The following is a 19,237-nucleotide window of genomic DNA, read 5'->3' as shown; positions in this document are numbered from 1 at the left end:
CACTTCTTTGCGTATTGATTCTTCCTGACTAATGTCTTGAACTTCAGCCTACTCTTCATCACTACTATATTGTGATCTGAGTCTATATCTGCTCCTGGGTACGCCCTACAATCCAATATCTGATTTCGGAATCTCTGTCTGATCATGATGTAATCTAATTGAAATCTTCCCGTATCTCCCGACCTTTTCCAAGTATACCTCCTCCTCTTGTGATTCTTGAACAGGGTATTCGCTATTACTAGCTGAAACTTGTTACAGAACTCAATTAGTCTTTCTCCTCTTTCATTCCTTGTCCCAAGCCCATATTCTCCTGTAACCTTTTCTTCCACTCCTTCCCCTACAACTGCATTGCAGTCGCCCATGACTATTAAATTTTCGTCCCCCTTTACATATTGCATTACCCTTTCAATATCCTCATACACTTTATCTGTTCATCTTCAGCTTGCGACGTCAGCATGTATATCTGAACTATCGTTGTCGGTGTTGGTCTGCTGTCGATTCTGATTAGAACAACCCGGTCACTGAACTGTTCACTGTAACACACCCTCTGCCCTACCTTCCTATTCATAACGAATCCTACACCTGTTATACCATTTTCTGCTGCTGTTGATATTACCCGATACTCATCTGACCAGAAATCCATGTCTTCTTTCCACTTCACTTCACTGATCCCTACTATATCTAGATTGAGCCTTTGCATTTCCCTTTTCAGATTTTCTAGTTTCCATACCACGTTCAAGCTTCTGATATTCCACGCCCCGTCTCGTAGAACGTTATCCTTTCGTTGATTATTAAATCTTTTTCTCATGGTAACCTCCCCCTTGGCAGTGCCCTCCTGGATATCCGAATAGGGGACTATTCCGGAATCTTTTGCCAATGGAGAGATCATCATGACACTTCTTCAATTACAGGCCACATGTCCAGTGGATACACGTTACGTGTCTTTAATGCAGTGGTTTCCATTGCCTTCTGCATCCTCATGTCGTTGATCATTGCTGATTCTTCCGCCTTTAGGGGCAATTTCCCACCCCTAGGACAAGAGAGTGCCCTGAACCTGTATCCGCTCCTCCGCCCTCTTTGACAAGGCCGTTGGCAGAATGAGGCTGACTTCTTATGCCGGAAGTCTTCGGCCGCCAATGCTGATTATTTATCAAAATTTAGGCAGTGGCGGGGATCGAACTCGGGACCGAAGACGTTTTTGATTATGAATCAAAGACGTTACCCGAAACTTTAGTGAAGAGGAGTGTTCTGTAAACCACTGAGTAACTAGAAACCTATTCTGTCTGCGAAGGCCTTTATGTGAAAACTCGAAAAAAAATAGAGGGAACTGATATTTCCAGTCGCAAATATCGATGTCGGTGATGTAACAGATTCCAAATCATTCCTGTTTTACAAAGTCAACAAGGTGTTTTTCATGTCATGAGAACCAGCAAACGTGTCTTCCAATAGCCTTTCACCTGCTAGATGCACTCACCACATCCGATGTTCCCTGAAATAAATAAAGGTGCGAAATGTGCAGAAGCAATCAACCGAACAATTTACATGGGATAGAATAATGTCCAGCGAAAATACACGTCCATTTTGAAGCTTCTCAAATTTCCACACAATCAGGAAAGCTGTCCAGCACATACTAAGCACTAGTTCGCTATTCAGCTGTCTAGAGGATGACATGGTTAAGTCAGCTACATTCCTACACCCCAACAGCCCTCTCCATTTGGACAGCTCCTACCGTTAGCCGGAAACGTGAATCATTCCCGCCACAGGTCATCGATGCTGCACGCCAAAGACGCATGGTTCTACAGGTGCACAGAAGTATCCATATTAAAAGCTATACTGGCTTTATAAATCTAAGTATGGCATTACCTAGAAATGAAGTGGTTTTTCCAGACAAATACCGCAACACTGAATACAGGCAGTGATAGCCGAAGTGTACAGTATCAGACCAACAGTGCGGTTACACGTCGCCTACGGTGCAACCTAGTACTAAAATTACTTAATTTAGAAATTGATTCGGCTAAGGAACGTGCCGCCTCTAGATATTTCTCCAGTATTTGTAATGCATTCTGTCTCAATGCCATGTCAGAGGTTCTCTGATATATCCATTGTGTTATCGGCGAAGGTTGATTGAAAAGGATCACAAATAGCAGATGGTGTGATGATTAGGTTGTAAGAAATGTACATGGGCTTTTCAGATCTCTAGTGTTACGCTATCCGCTAGAAATGCTGTCTGGGATTTGGAATCAAGTCTTTCCATTCGACCATATACCTGCCTTGGATCCTTTGGAGAAGTCCTTTAATGATTACAGCCAGTAGTGAATCATTTTTCTGGCATTGTCACGTCTCGAAACGAGTCACTGTTCTCGAACCTATCTGCTGCTGTCAAATTCCAACGTAGTTTTAGGTAGCCCCTATGCCTCTAGCAACTTTGCACACGTGATCATTCCAATTTAAATCAGAACTTAGAAGAAGTCAGAGAGTGCTATACCCACCACCTGCTGCAACCCGAGTACAAACAGAGTAACTTGAGTTAGTGTGACAGGTCCGTGTTTTGACCATTCGGTGGAAATGGGAACAAGTTGTCGTAGCTCCACCAACAGTGTACGATTTGTAAGGTCAGCGCCAAATGAACCCTGCTCCTGCAACACGAGGTAGTAGAAAAGACAGTACGGGAACTGGGTGAAGGACAAGGATTTTGCTACAGCATTGTGGTGCGTTCCAAACCACATACAGATACTGCAGTACGAAGCAGATTTGTGTCCCTCAGTGCCCATTCACCTCTATCACTCCAACATGCTATCACCGTTATTCTGTACCATCCAACAACAACAACAAAAAATTACGAACTATGAAAGCTCCACTAACTTCATCCAACAGAGAACTCGATAAGATTTTTACTGCATCATCCCATATGTGGAAAACAAATACCATCTGTGTGCTGGCATCAAGCACATGTTAAATATACAAGTATTGATCCACTGCACAGACCAGTTTACGGTTGGACCGCCTGTACTGTAGGACTATACTGTAAATCGCATAGCCGGCCGAAGTGGCCGTGCGGTTAAAGGCGCTGCAGTCTGGAACCGCAAGACCGCTACGGTCGTAGGTTCGAATCCTGCCTCGGGCATGGATGTTTGTGATGTCCTTAGGTTAGTTAGGTTTAACTAGTTCTAAGTTCTAGGGGACTAATGACCTCAGCAGTTGAGTCCCATAGTGCTCACAGCCATTTGAACCATTTTTTGTAAATCGCATAAGCTCCCTGTGACCCTGTGTCCTTGTTTGAAACATTGCTTTTTTCCCTACTGTAACACACTTTGTACACTGCCATACATTTTCTTTTTTCCAGCACGACTTCGAGGTCTGTGTCAGGTTCTAAATTGACATTAACACGTTCTGATCCATTGCCTCCCGCAGAGAACTAGATGTTGCATGGTGTAACTGTTACTGTTGCTACTGTTACTGTTGCTACTGTAACACACCACAACCACTGGGAGATTTTAAATAAAAGACAGTTACAACATAAGGAATCTGGAAGAGTTTGGCAGTGTTGTGGTGCGTTTCCAAACTGCAGTCAGAAGGTGACTGACGACCTTTACATTTAAACTCATCTGTCACAGTGACAGAATAGCTGATGGCTCTGTGTTCTGTTTCCACTGATTCCTCATATTGCTGTCATGTATGCTATCACTGTTTCGGTGCTAGCCATCAACAAAAGGTGCTGCGCCTCCACCAAAACTCTTTCTCCATCCCAAACAAATGATGTCAGTCAATCATTACATGGTGACCAACAGCGTACCAGACAGATGGTATGGAAAAGACGCTGTCGATGTACTGTAATAATATGCATCACAGTTGATAGTGTGAACAATTTCAGCATCACCGCTGTGATGCTCCCAATTTCAGTATCACCGCTAAACCGTCCATTCTCTGCTTTGCGAGTACCATTCCGAATGTAGATAGATGACTGTGCAGTACATCCATTCACTGTTAATTCTTGAATATATACATCATCAAACTATACCAGACAGCACTCTACGTATTTCTAGCATCTCGAGCATGGTGCAAACTTTACTATCTCTCTCTATGCGTATGAGAGTCACGGAGCATTCTAGCAATCTTATGATAAAATTAGAGACGGAAAGACCTCGCACTGCCTTTCACCAACCAACCCTACAGTACCATTACAGATTTAATCTGCAGCTGACCAGAAGAAGACCACTATATCCCCCGTCTCGTGAATGAATGGATCTTGCTGAGTACTCGCCCATCGAGTGCACAAGATTTCTCCAGATGCTCCCATGTGGAGGAGGTTAGCACCCTTTATCCGTGTATAGTAATAGATTTGAAAATGTTGTAATAGCAGATGATTAAGAAGAAATGAGTGGTTTTTACGCATGATGGAGCTCCAGACGGATGGTCTTCAAAGAATTTTACATAAATCAACTACACTATCAATTTTAAAGTATGTGGTTGAATGGAAAGACTTGACTCCAAATCCCAGACAGCATTTCTAGCAGATAGCGTAACACTAGAGATCTGAAAAGCCCGTGTACATTTCTTACGACCTTAATCAGCACACTATCTACTGTTTTTGATCCTTCTCAATCAACCTTCGCCTAAAACACAGTGGATATATCACAGAACTTCAGACATGGTATCGAGACAGAATGCGTTACAAATACTGGAGAAATATCTAGCAGTGGCATGAGGGAGCTGCAAATACCGGTTTCATACCATGTACCTTAGCCGAATAACTTTCTAAATTCGGTAATTTAATTAGGAGTTTGCACCTTATTTGACTTGTAACCGCACTGTTGGCCTGATAATAGACACACGGACGACCACCGTCCATATTCAGTGTCGCGGTATTTGTCTGGAAAACCACTTCACTCACATGTAATACCATACTTCCATTTACAAAGCCGGTATAGCTTTTAACATGGATACTTGTCTGCACCTGTTGAACCAAGACTACTTATGACAGTAATATGGTCATGTATTTTAACATCTGGCGGTTTGTAAGACGAATACGTCCCTCTTTCTAAGACACAGTGGTACCACTCACAAGAAAAACTTATGAGACATGTTCACCCATCGCTGATTTTCGGTCAGTATTATTTCATGTCGCCGGCAATCAGTTATCGGCCAGAATTACAATTAGTGGTATGGGATGCGTGATAGGTTCTCACTGAGCATCAGGCTTATAAAGTCTGAGTGTGTGTGTATTTTCCGACATGTGCAAAGGAAATAACTGTCCAGTCGTAAGGAAGGTCTGGATTTGCTGTGGAATGCCGTGACAGCAAAGGGAAGAGTATGTCAAGTCATAAGAATGATACAGATGTTTATATTTCTACAGAGACAACCGTGAGCATGGTGTATTTCCGATGCTTCACTCATTGTCGAATGTCGTCCAGTTGAGATCGCGATCGTAATATTTAATTGTAAATACAGTGATAAAATATATGTGTGGCCCCGAGGATGATTCTGCTTATGCTTGCTTGGTGTGCAGCGCTAGTGACCTGTGGCGGAAATGATTCACGTTTCCGACTATCGGTAGGACCTGTCCGAATGGAGAGGCCTGTTGCGGTGCAGGAATGTACAGTACATGATTTAACCGTGTAGTCCCATAGACGGCTCAGTAGCGAACTAGTACTTAGTATCTGTAGGACAGCTTTTGTGATCGCGTGGATATTTGAGAAGATTCAATATGGACGTGTGTTTGCACTGAACCATTATTCCCTTGCACGTAAATTGTTGGGTTGACTGTCTTCACATTTCGCGCCTTTATTTATTTGAGGGAACATCGATTGTGGTGTGTGCATCTAGCAGGCGAAAGGCAGGTGGAAGACATGTTTGCTAGTTCTCTAGATATGAGAAACACCTTAGTTGACTTTGTAAATTATAGGAATCATTTGGAACCTGTTACATCACCGACATCGACATTTGCGAGTGGAAACATCAGTTCCCTCTATTTTTTTCGAGTTTTCACGTAAAGGCCTTCGCAGACGGAATAAGTTTCTAGTTACTCAGTGGTTTACAGCACACTCCACCTCACTAAAGTTTTGGGTTTCTAGAGACATAATTTAAAGTCTATATATCTTCCGAATTATGTTGCTCAAGTGATACTGCTATGCAAGTGATATTGCTATGTGTTTGATATCTAGAAGTATCCCGTAAATGGTATAATATTCTGGCAAACCATGTGAAAATACATGTGTTCTTGTAATCCCAGAGTCTGGAGACTGGTGTAGAAAGCAAACAAGCATGTCGGGACCAGAAATAGTCATGCGTTTGTGCTGAGGGGAACCAACCCAGGCTTTGTACAACAGTGTTCACGGAATATGATTAAGTGTTTCGTGAAAGTGGCATGATATTGTGGCAGACCATGTGAAATTACATATGTTCTTGTAATCCCAGAGTCTGGAGATGGATGTGAAAAGCAAGCAAGCAAGCAGGTCGGGGCCAGAAAGAGTAACGCCTTTGTGACAATGGGAGCTGACCCCGACTTGTACTACAGTTCTGAGTGTGATTTTGGTATGCTGAGAGCGCTCTGGTCACGCGTTGGGAGAGGATGACTGTCCGACCTCGTAGGAAATATCTAGTGCAGCTAGGAGTACACCTACGGTGCATATGCTTATGCTGTCTACCTTTGCCATACATGTATGAGTGTCTAGCGGTCGATAGCTACATGCATGATGCAAAAGGGGCTAATTTGTAGTATGGTGCAGGATTCGAATTATGTTTCCTAAATCGACATGCTATCCCTTGCTATATTGTCGGATTGGAGATCGGTTTCACGCTCTAATATTCAAGCTTCCATCCTTAGTGGGAGAACAGTGTAATTGAGTAAAAGTCTTTCCATATTTGACGATTTGTAGGCCACCACTTTGCAGGGTTTAATTGTCAGTGCAATATGCCGATCTTTACAAAATAGTTTTGCAGCTCAAAGACTCCACAGCAGAAAGAAATAAAAAAAAGGTGGACAATGCTTCCACACCGGCAGCATTAGTAATTTGGTGGGTAAATTCAGTAAGAGCCAATCATAACGCTCCATTCATTCACAAGACATACTTCGTGCGGGGACGTAGGAGCCTCTACATAGCGGTGAGAACATTTGCGTTTAGGAGATGTTTGTTGAAAGCAGGACTTCACGATTTCTAGGAAGGGTAACATGTACTGGATGGAGTGCTACGTTAGGACCAGCAGGAGGAACGCATTCAGGGTTATTCTGGGCTATTTTCGTAAAAAAGTTCTGTTAGGACAAGAATTTCCATGCGGACTAGCTGAGACACTTTTCAATTTCTGAGAGGTCGGCTTGGCTCTTATTTACATAGCCATGTGATGTCCACATAACATTAAGAACCTTTTAGATGCATCTGCGATGGTGACTCGCTACGCTGACATTTCGCAGTGATGCGTCAGCCATGCTGGGCAGTTACACACGTGTGTACAGCTTGACGCAGCTCGCATGTCCCATTAGGATCGCTAGGAACAATGCAACCTGTGGTATTCTGGGAACCATTGGAACAGATTGCTGTAGCTCGACCTGTGACGTCAGTATCCACAGACAGAGGGGTATTGTGCCAGCAATGGTAAACGCACACACGGCCCAGAGGAGTCTCACATATGGGACCAGGGTGCACGCGTTGGAGTTCTGTAGGGTGGGGTAGTTTGCTGATATGTCGCAGTTTACGATAGTTTGAAAGCGTTTTTTATGTGCGATGAGTGTTTGTGCACTGCATTATTTTCGGCTGTTTAAGCGTTGTATGTTTCCATAGCGTTACACATGCATTATCTTTTGTCTATTAATGAGTTGTTGCATTATTTTGTGAACAGGTGTGCAGGCTCTGCAGTGCATGATTTCGACAGTTGACGATTACCAAGCATATTTACAGAGTCTTTTACATGCATTATTTTGACATTTTACGAGTTGTTTGTGTCTCTGCACATCAGTGTACTGTATTATTTCAGCAATTTACAAGTAGTTTGATGGCCTATGGACTATTTACTGAGACCTCAAGCACGCCAGGGTGAATGTTTTATATCAGTGTAATAAATAAACTCCGCGAAATCAGTGCCTAAATCAATTGTTAAAAAATAAATAAAACACATTCCTTCCTCTCTCCAGCAGCCCAGCACAGATCGAGTCCTTTTCATGCCATCCCCCCCCCCCCACACACACACCACACTACACTACCATCTTGGAATACGTCACGGAAGGGACAATAGTGACCTCTGGTGGTGGTACTGTGCACTAGGTCAGTTGGACTCCAGGCCTCATGGTGAACACTGGATAGGGCTACTGCCTCAAATTGTTGGATAGGGCTACTGCCTTAAATTGTTTATTATTTAAACACTGCATGCAAAATAAAAACCTATGTCCATCCTATCCAGCAGCCCAGAACAAGCTGAGCCCTTTTCCCGCCAATTCGTAGGAAGAGGTGGTGATCGGTTGACTTAGGTTAATGGAGGCAGCTGTGGTGTGTTGCATTGTCCTACTGGAATTTAAACTTCCTGCAATTTTCTGGGGGAGGGGACGGGGTTAGGTTAGTGGAGGTAGCCCAACTGACCTATCTTCCCACCGAAATGTGAACTTCCCGCTATGTCATTGTGACATTGCCGTATCTATCGTTGCCATCTTGGATCCATCATCTTGAATAAATCTGGGAACAATGGAGAGTGGGGTGATGTCCTTGTTGCCTTATTACTCTCTTCCTCTGAAAGGTTGACTTTTTTGGACGAATGCGTCACAATATTATTTTATACCAGTTCTCATTAGCTCTGAAAGAGAAATTTACTAATGTGTATAGTTAAACTTTGCTGAGAAGTCTGTTCTTTTCTGGAGGTTGCATACTTATATGATATATGTGAGAAGTTAAACTGATTGAGTAATTCTCTGCAAAGAAATGAAACTGATTTCATTCAGCTTATTGACCAAGTTTTGGCCTTCAAAAAGAAGCTCCTTTCTTGGAGAAGAAAAATGAATGATGGAAATGAAATGGACTACTTTCCAACTTTGCAGCATGTTATAAACGCCAATGAAGTAGGCCTTAGATTTCAGAGGGTTCAAAATCCCTTCAGTAATGCCTCTCCTCCTGAGTTCACTACTGCAGAAGAGAAAGATCTGACAGACCTTTCATTAAGATTATTCGCTAAAAGTGAAGCTTCCATCAATGGCCTTGCCGACATTTTGATACTCAGTAAGATAAAGAGTTACGAAGCTTGAGCAAGAAAGCACTGAAGACACTGATTCCTTCTGTAATATCCTATCTTTGTGGGAGTGGGTTTTTGGCAGTGACTGTTGTTAAAACTAAGTATGGATCAAGATTTGGTGGAGAAAATGAGGGTAGCTGCATCTCATCTCATACGGCGCCATGATTTGACAAACTGTGTAACAAGAAACAAGCTCAAGTATACGCACTCAGGTGACTAGTATTTCTTTCGTATCTTTTTTTATTAATTACTTGTTGGGGTACCCAGCATCGCTTGGGGAGTTGATATGAGATTGTGTGATAGTTGGAATAAAAGGGTAAACTTTAAAATATAAGAGGTAAAAGTTTTTTTTGAACTCATATAGTTGAAGCGAAGCAGGAATCTGAAGTTGACGCAGTAATATTTTGAAGTGGTCCTTGCACTTTTTTAATTGTAAAACTGTAGCCGATTCTGATTGGAAATTGCAGTCTTTTAAACTGGGGTGGCAGTTCCGTAGAGATCAGTGGTATTCTGGGTATAAATAGTGTGTGTCCTTTCCAGTCAAGTTCGGCTTCGACGATGTTATTCGATAGCTGTTTGACGACATCCTTGTTGCATTACATAGATTTGGTGAGTTGAGATTTCTGAGTAGGGTGATCGGAGATCCAATTTTAAGTCAAAGGCAGTGTAATGGCATCCCTGGTGCTCGCAAGGAGTTGAGAAATTCTATAGGGAAGTTCACACAGTCTTCAGCGTTTATCATCGTGTCGATCGATTTGTATTTTCTCTCTTCAGCGGAAATTTTCTTATGAGTATTAAAGTTGATATCGTCGATAGTATTATTTTCAGTTGCCAAAGCTGCTCCTTCAAATAGCCAGATGGTATACTTGTGAACAGTGTTTGGATAAATTTGATTGATGAGTTCGTTTCCAGCAGTAGCTATGTTGCAGGAAGCACCGTTGAGTTTAATGAGGCAGGTCGTCTTGTCAGTAGGACATATGCCTTCGCCTATTTGTAAAAATTGTGGAGCAAAATGTTCTATTGTTTCGTCTTTCGATAGTTCAGCTCTCATATTTCTTTTGTTAGTCGCAGTATTTGTACGTGTGGCCAGAGATGTGATTTTTTTAATGCATGCATTTATCTCGTTTGCTGGTGTTGATTTGGGTATAACTGGAAGTGTTTGTCGAAAATTTCCTTACAGTACGAGTAGAGCTCCTCCCATCACTTCAGAGTTTCCTCGCAAGTCTTGTAATGTTCTGTCCATGGCTTCGAGTAGATTTTTTATATGCCATTGTGCATTCGTTGCTTGCTTTAGAAGTTCACCCTGTCCAGATGCTCTTGAGGTTTTACATAACGGAATTCTTGTTCGGCTATATTCAACGGTATTTGTACGACAGAATGGGTAATTAGTCCTGGCGCTGTGGTTAGCACAGTGGAATCGCATTCGTAAGGACGACGGTTCAAACCCGCTTCCAGCCATCATGATTTAGGTTTTACTTGATTTCCCTAAAATACCTTCCTTTGAATAGGCACGACCGACTTCCTTCCCTAATTCGACGAGAGCGATGACCCCCCGCTGTTTGGTCCCCTCCCCCAAATCAACCAACCGTAGTTCTTCCACAAGTGTGGCTGCAGTGCCGGATGATACCACTGCAAGTGCGACGTGTTGTTTAGCACGTAATTACGCCAGCTGTAGATTTATTACGAACGTTTTATCAGTACCGCGTCGCGCGTCGAAGTAAATAATTCCGTCAGAGTTTTGTCAATCCGATCCCTGATAACATTGTAAATTTCCTTTTGATGGTCACGGAGGAGTGGTTTGTTGTGAGCAATGTACTGAAGTAATTCTTTGATGTTGTAGTATTTTCCCTTTGCAATTTCTAAGTTTAGCAGACTGATAGCGTCTTTTCATGGTGCTTGCATCCCAAATTGTACTAAGGTCTGGTTGTTTATCGCTAAACATTTATGTTCTAGGCGAATAAGTGTTTCATTCAAGATGTCGTCGTTGAATTCGCTGGTCAATTTTCCGATATCCTACAATATGTCGTCACTCACACTCTCTTTGAAGGAGTCCCATAGCCGTTTCGGATTTGATGGGTTATATGTAGTTAGAATTAAAGCGAATCAGCTCTCACTTGTTTGGCTGGGGCTATGAGTGTGGCTTCGTGTAGCGTTAATTCCCAGTGACTGTCGTTTCCCAGTAGTCCTGAGCGTTGGCACGCTTCTCTCTACGTAACCGTCAACAGTTCTGAGATTTGTGGAACTTGTTGGTCCCCGTATTTCCTGTTGCAACATCTGGAGATAGAAACATTCGGCGTTGTTCGGATGTACGGTGTATACTCCACCTACTGCGCCACTTTTCATGACTCCTGGATGATCTGGAATTCCTTGTTTTCGTCGTTGAAAGACTTTTCTTGTTGTGTTCCATTTGTAATAGGTAGCGACGCCACACAGAGTAATGTTTTCGCGAATGGGTCTGTCTGGCACAGTTGGTAACATGCAGTTAATGTTGTGTTCCGAGGTGGTTTGCTTGCAATTTTTCTGATGGTGTCTTCTGTGGAGTAAACTCTCTGTCCATTCTCCAAATGTACTGCTACATGTTGCACAGTTGGTTCCTGTTCGTGTGTGAGAAAACCGAAAATCCGCCACAAAGCTTCGTTACTGTAGCTGTATCATCCCATTTGGTACATGAGAATCTCGTCGTTTCTATGTTATTATTCTAACAATATTATGAGAAGGAACGTTGCCACTCACCATATAGCGGAGATGCTGAGTCGCAGATATGCACAACAAAAATATTTTCACACTTAAAGCTTTCAGCCAATGGCTTATGTCAACAATAGACACACACGCACGCACGCACGCATACACACAAACCCAACTCACACACATAACTCAGTGACAGGCAACTGATACCACACTGTCAGCAGTATCACAACTGCATGATGGGAGTGGCGACTGGGTGGGGGAAAGGAGGAATCTGTGGCGGGGAGGCGGAGGGATAGCACGGTGGGGACGGCGGACGGTGTAGTGCTGCAAGTTGGGTGACGGGCAGGGGAGATGTGGGGAGGGGGACGAGAAACGTAGCGGAAAAGGTGAGAAATAAATAAACAAAATAAATAGATGAAATAAATAAATTAATTAAAAAAATAAAGACTGGCTGTGGTGGTGGAATGACGGCTGTGTTGTGCTGGAATGGGCGCAGGAAAGGGGCTGGATGGGTGAGGACAACAAATAACGAAGGTTGAGGCTAGGAGGGTTGGGGGAACGTACGATGTACTGCAGGGAAAGTTTCCACCTGCGCAATTCAGAAAAGCTGGTGTTGGTGGGAAGAAGGGTAGGCTGCACCATTGTGGCCAGTTACTGTGCCCCCACTGAGAGAACCTCAGCTCTTGCACACCAACACCTTCAACCTATTACCCAGAACCTAAGCTTCTATATGAAAGATACCAACCATTTTCTCCACCGACTCTCCACAGTTCCTGTCCCTTTACCACATGGTGCCCTGCTCTTCACTACTGATGCCACCTCCCTGTACACTAACATTCAAAATGTCCTTGGCTTTACCTCTATTGAACACTACCTTTCCCAATACCCGACAGATTCCAAATCGACAACCTCCTTCCTAGTCGCCATGACCAACTATAGGCATCACCTACAAACAAATCCAGGGTATGGCTATGGGCACCCGCAAGGCACCATCCTATGCCAACCTATTCACGGGTCATCTAGAGGAATCCTTCATAAACACCCAGAATCCTAAACCCCTCACCTGGTTCAGATTCATTGATGACATCTTTGCTATCTGGATCGAAGGTGATGACACCCTATCCACAGTCCTCTAGAACCTCAACAACTTCTCCCCCGTTTGCTTCATCTGGTCCTACTCAACCCAACAAGCCAACCTCCTAGATGTTGACAGCTGCATTAGTACCTCCGACAATATCAAACCTACTAACTACCAGCAATACGTACTCTTCAACAGCTGCCAACCATTCCATACCAAGAAGTACCTTCTGTACAGCCTAGCCACCTGTGGCCATCGCATCTGCAGTGACAAGCAGCCCCTCTCGAAATATACCAAGGCTCTCACTGAAAACTTCACTGACCGTAATTATCCTCCCATCCTTGTACAAAAACAAATTTTCCGTGCCCGATCTTTTCAGTCTCCCACCACCTCCCAAAGCCCCACCGTCCAGCCACAGAGGAGCATGGCCCTCGTAACTCAGTACCACCCAGGACTGAAGCAAATGAATTACATTCTCTGCCAGGGTTTTGATTACCTCTTGTCATGCCCTGAAATGAGAAATGTCCTGCCCACTATCCTTCCCACCCCTCCCACAGTGGTATTCTGCTGTCCACTGAACCTACGCAATACACTCAGCCATTCTTACACAACCCGTGCTCTCATTCCCTTATCTCATGGCTCATACCCCTGTAATAGACCAAGATGCAAGACCTGTTCCATACATCTTACCACCACCACCACCACCACCACCACCACCTACTCCAATCTGGTCACTAACATCACCTATCCCATCAAAGGCAGGGCTACCTGTGAAACTAGTCATGTGGTCTACACAGTAAAGGTGCAACCCACTGTGCTGCATTCTGTGTAGGCATGACAACCAACTAGCTGCCTGTTTGCATGAATGGCCACAGACAAACTATGGCCAAGAAACAAGTGGATCACCCTGTTGCTGAACATGCCACCAAACATGATATCCCTCATTTCCATGACTGCTTCACAGCCTGTGCCTTATGGATCCTTCCCACCAACATCAGCTTTTCTGAATTGCGCAGGTGGGAACTTTCCCTGCAATACATCCTACATTCCCGCAACCCTCCTGGCATCAACCTTTGTTAGTCGCTGTCCTCACCCATCCAGCCCCTTTCCTGCTCCCATCCCAACACTACACAGCTGTCATTCCGTCACTACACACAGTCTTTATTTATTTATTTCTCTCTTTTTCCGCTACTCCCCCCCCCCCTCCCCACATCTCCCCTGCCCACCACCCAAGCTGCAGCACTTCACCATCCATCGTCCCTACCATGCTATCCCTCTCCGCCCTAGCCTCTTCCTTTCCCCCACCCAGTCGCCACTCCCATCATGCACTGGTACTGCTGCTCACAATGTGGTTTCAGTTGCCTGAGACTGCAGTTGTGTGTGTGTGTGTGTGTGTGTGTGTGTGTGTGTGTGTGTGTATGTGATCCATTGTTGACAAAGGCCATTGGCCAAAATCTTTAAGTATGAAAATCTTTTTGTTGTGCCTACCTGCGAATCAGCATCTCAGCATGTGGTGAGTAGCAGCTTTCCTTCTCATCATAACATTCCATCCTGGATTTTCCATTGTTTGCTATTTTGTCATTCAGTGTTTTTGGCTATTTGAAATGCAGCCATGTGACTGCCTTTGTTCACACAGTTACAAACATATTTGATGGATTTCAGTGAATTGCAGTTTCTATGTTTAATTGAACTTGAAACATTTTGGAAAATAGTGTGTTGTATGGTACTATCCACTGATTATCTATTTCCAGTTCATCACTGCTTCGTATTCGTAGTTTTGTTGTGAAGCCACCATTTTTGGGTGATCGTCTTTTGTATTTGGGATAGCCATCAACTACGGTTTTGTGTGTCATCCAAGTATGGTTTTCGATAATTTTTTGTACGTTTTCCATCATTCATGCATGGCGAACTGGGGTTTAATGGCTCGCATGATCAGTGAATCATGATTTCACTACTATGTCGTACAGATCCAGGTCTTTTTTGTGGATTGGGAAATGTAGATTGGATGATTTTGTCGGTATGCCTGAGATGAATTCTGCCATCTAGCCATATGAGATGGTGTAAGTGAGGCATTCCTCGTTTTTGCCAACTGATTGCGTACATCCAGCATCTAATGGTTCCAAAGATGTGGTATTTTGCGATGACTTCAATAAATCTGATTTGGTTTTGTCCGAAAACGCGGGTTTTCAAATCGTGTCGATCCAAAGCGGCTTGTCCGTTTCTTGGATGGTCTTTGATTTCTGGCCACGACGAGTTGTATGTGAATGATATGAAGAGGTCTGGTCGTCCATATTTTCTTATGTGCGTCATGGCATCTTGAGTGTATTCACGTATATGTCTGTGACTTCCAGTTATGATGAGGGTAATATTACCACTGTTGCAAGGTCATTATGTTTCATCATTTATGACTGCGTCTCGAAGGTGGATGTATACTTCGGCGCATAGTTTCTTCCCATTCAGTCTTATGTAAACCATCCGTTCCGCTTCTATTTTTGCATACACAGCTACCAGGAATTGTTGGAATAAACGGCGAGTGTTGAGAATGTGATTGTATGTTTTATTGTTTCTGATCATTAAGCGGTGTAAGCATAGAACTATTTGGAAGTGATTTTTTTATTTGATTCTACGCCTGTTTCAGGGTTGATTTGTTTCATGTTAAAATGCTATCCGTCCCTTTCCTGCAGAAATATTAATGGATATTGGAGGGCATCATATGTATTGTGTATGAATGCAATGCGATGTAACCCTTCTCTTCTTCGTTGTACAATTACGTCACAGCTTCTGTTTTCATTGTCCACAATTACGACGGCGACTTCGTCTATTTGAGGTGCATTAAATGGGCGTTCGTGTTCTCCTGGTGGTCATTTGTCGGCTTGAATTATAACTTTATAGTCATCAGAAATCATTCGGTCTAGTGCTGTTCTGAATATGTGTATCACTGATCAATTTCTGTTTCTTCAAAAAAAAAAAAAAAAAAAAGAGAAAGGGGGGGGGGGCTCTAAGCACTATGGGACTTAACATCTGAGGTCATCAGTCCCCTAGACTTAGGACTACCTAAACCTAACTAACCTAAGTACATCACACACAACCATGCCCGAGGCAGGATTCGAACCTGCGACCGTAGCAGCAGCGCGGTTCCGGACTGAAGAGCCTAGAACCACTCGGCCACAGCGGCCGGCTTCTGTGTCTTCAATTCCTCTGCAATACACTTGCAGAAATTTGTGGTCGTCGTTGAGTAGTGGTAGTAAAGATCCCATGTTGTGATAGATTTGTCCTAGGATGGAAAAACATAATCGATTTCATCCCTAAATGTTGATCGAACTGACACCGAAAGAAGCCATTTGGAAGCAGGCGTTGTACGCTTTTAAGAAAGTGTTTTTATTCTAGTTTCCCCGGTCATATAATGTAAAAATTCCTGCGGAGGTGCTTCCAGTGGTGGTAATCAAATTTTTCCATTCACGCAACAGAATCCTGGTGTTTTTCTACTGAACGTTTCGCGTTGCAAAATTGGCAGATGTTATCCATTTTTCCGCTTATGAAGTGTGTGTTATATTCTTCCGTGGGATCGCAGTGGAATGCTTCATTTGTAAATTTGTTAGGTTGTGCTGTTTACTTGTCCTAGTCTGCGCTTCCCGTAGGGTGATATTTTCAAGGCTGCCTTGAGTTCACAGTCTTTTATTATAAGACTGCGTCGCAATTCTTTATTCTTCAACCAGTTCCTTTCCTCGTCCTTCGCTTTCTCTGTTTCTCATAGTGCTCCTTGCCATTCGTTGGAAACTTAAACGTGCTTCGCGCTCTGCGTCTGTTTCGTTCTTTCGCTGTTCTTTCTGTTTTCGCAGATCTCCTCCTCTTTTACGTCTGGGCATTGTATAAAATATAAATCAAATGCACTTTTTATTAACAAATACACTAAGTACACTTTACACACTTTATTTTCGATTTATATTCAGACATTTTTATCACTTCGACTACTCACTCTTAACTGGTTCCTCCCTTCGCCACTGATAAGAAACTAACGTTCGAACCAACGACGGGTCTTGTTTTATATACCCCTACCAATTGGTAGCCCCACCAGTGCCGAATTCCAGAACATACTAAAATGGCTTCGAATGGTCCACAATGTTCCAGAACATTCCACAACATTCGAGAGTGTTCTGGAATGTTCCCGAACGTTCTGGAATCTTCCCGAATGTTCCAGACCATTCCGGAAGAACATTCCAGAACATCCCGGATCATTGTGGAACACTCTGGAATGATGTCAAATGCTCTCGAAGACTCTCAAATGTTTTGGAATGTTCTAGAAATTTCTAGAGGACGAAACTTCCCAGCCCTTATATTTTCATAAGCACGCCATTCAGGTAAAAACGGGAACCTTCTTTATTGATGGGGGATGGAGGGCTACTACACCATATAACTCCCTTGATCGTACGGGGCCTCGTTTCTGAGTTTTAGGCGGCACACACATTGTCCACTTACTTTTTACAATACAGCAGCACTCCGTCTTCAGGCCACAAGTGGCCCATCGGTACCACCCCACCGCCGTATCATCCTCAGCTGAGGATGAGGATAGGAGGGGCGTGTGGTCAGCACACCGCCCTCCCGGTCGTTACGATGCATTTCTTTGACCGGAGCCACTACTATTCGGTCGAGTACCTCCTCAACTGGCATCACGAGGCTGAGTGCACCCCGAAAAATGGCAACAGCGCATGGCGGCCCGGATAGTCACTCATCCAAATGTCGGCCACACCAGACAGCGCTTAATTTCGGTGATCTGACGGGAACCGTTTTAACCACTGCGGCAGGGCCGTTGCCTACTTTTATAATACACACGTCAAAAAAAGCTTCGCATCACCTCGGCTCCGAGAGCTCCGGAACCTGTACAGAAAATTGGAATAGAGACCAACATAAACATCATTTCCGCCCTTTTTATTACTCATGAAAACAACACATTGCATGTTGTACCACCATACAGCGAGAACTTCAGAGGTGGTGGTACAGACTGCTGTACACATCGGTACATCTAATACCCAGTGGCACGTCCTCTTGCACTGATGCATGCCTGTATTCGTCGTGGCATATTATCCACAACTTCATCAAGGCACTGTTGGTCCAGACTGTCCCACTCCTTACGGCGATTCGGCGTAGATCCGTCAGAGTGGTTGCTGGGTCATGCGTCCATAAACAGCCCTTTTCAATCTATCCCAGGCATGTTCGATAGGGTTCATATTTAGAGAACATGCTGGCTACTCTAGTCGAGCGATGTCGTTATCCTGAAGGAAGTTATTCACAAGATGTGCACAATGGGGGGCGCGAATTGCCGTCCATGAAGATGAATGCCTCGCCAATATGCTGCCGAATGGTTGCACTATCGGTCGAAGGATGGCATTCACGTTTCATACAGCCGTTACGGCGCCTCCCATGACCACCGGCGGCGTACGTCGGCCCCACATAATACCACCCCAAAACAGCAGGGAACCTCCACCTAGCTGCACTCGCTGGAACATGTGTCTAAGGCGTTCAGCCTGGCCGGGTTGCCTCCAAACACGTCTACGACGATTGTCTGGTTGAAGGCATATGCGACTCCCATCGGTGAAAAGAACGTGATGCCAATCCTGAGCGGTCCATTCGGCATGTTATTGGGCCCATCTGTACCGCGATGCATGGTGTCGTGGTTGCATAGATGGAACTCGGGAGTGAAGTTGCGCATCATGCAGCCTATTGCGCACAGTTTGAGTCGTAACACGAAATCCTGTGGCTGCACGAAAACCATTATACAACATGGTGGCGCTGCTGTCAGGGTTCCTCCGAGCCATAGTCCATAGGTAGCGGTCATCCACTGCAGTAGTAGCCCTTGGGCAGCCTGAGCGAGGCATGTCATCGACTGGTTCCTGTCTCTCTGTATCTCCTCCATGTCCGAACAACATCGTTTTGGTTCACTCCGAGACGCCTGGGTACTTTCCTTGTTGAGAGCCCTTCCTGACACAAAGTAACAATGCGGATGCGATCGAACCTCGGTACTGACCGTCTAGGCATGGTTGAACTGCAAACAACATGAGCCGTGTACCTCCTCCCTGGTGGAATGGCTAGAACTGATCGGCTGTCGGACCCCCTCCGTCTAATAGCCGCTGCTCATGCATGGTTGTTTACATCTTTGGGCGGGTCTAGGGACATCTCTCAACAGTCAAAGGGACTATGCCTGTGACACAATATCCACAGTCGACGTCTATCTTCAGGAGTTCTGGGAACCGGGGTGATGAAAAA

General features: G+C 44.2%; 1 protein-coding gene across 1 annotated transcript in view; it reads right to left on the bottom strand.

Moving 5' to 3' along the window:
• The window catches only part of LOC126198922 (tyrosine-protein kinase Btk29A), a 285,072-nt gene that overhangs the window by 63,970 nt on the left and 201,865 nt on the right, over positions 1 to 19,237 (bottom strand). The window lies entirely within an intron of this gene.

Source organism: Schistocerca nitens, chromosome 8, assembly GCF_023898315.1.
Source record: "Schistocerca nitens isolate TAMUIC-IGC-003100 chromosome 8, iqSchNite1.1, whole genome shotgun sequence".
NCBI lineage: Eukaryota > Metazoa > Arthropoda > Insecta > Orthoptera > Acrididae > Schistocerca > Schistocerca nitens.
The sequence above is the reverse complement of the archived record's forward strand: the minus strand, read 5'-3'. Positions and strand labels throughout refer to the sequence as shown.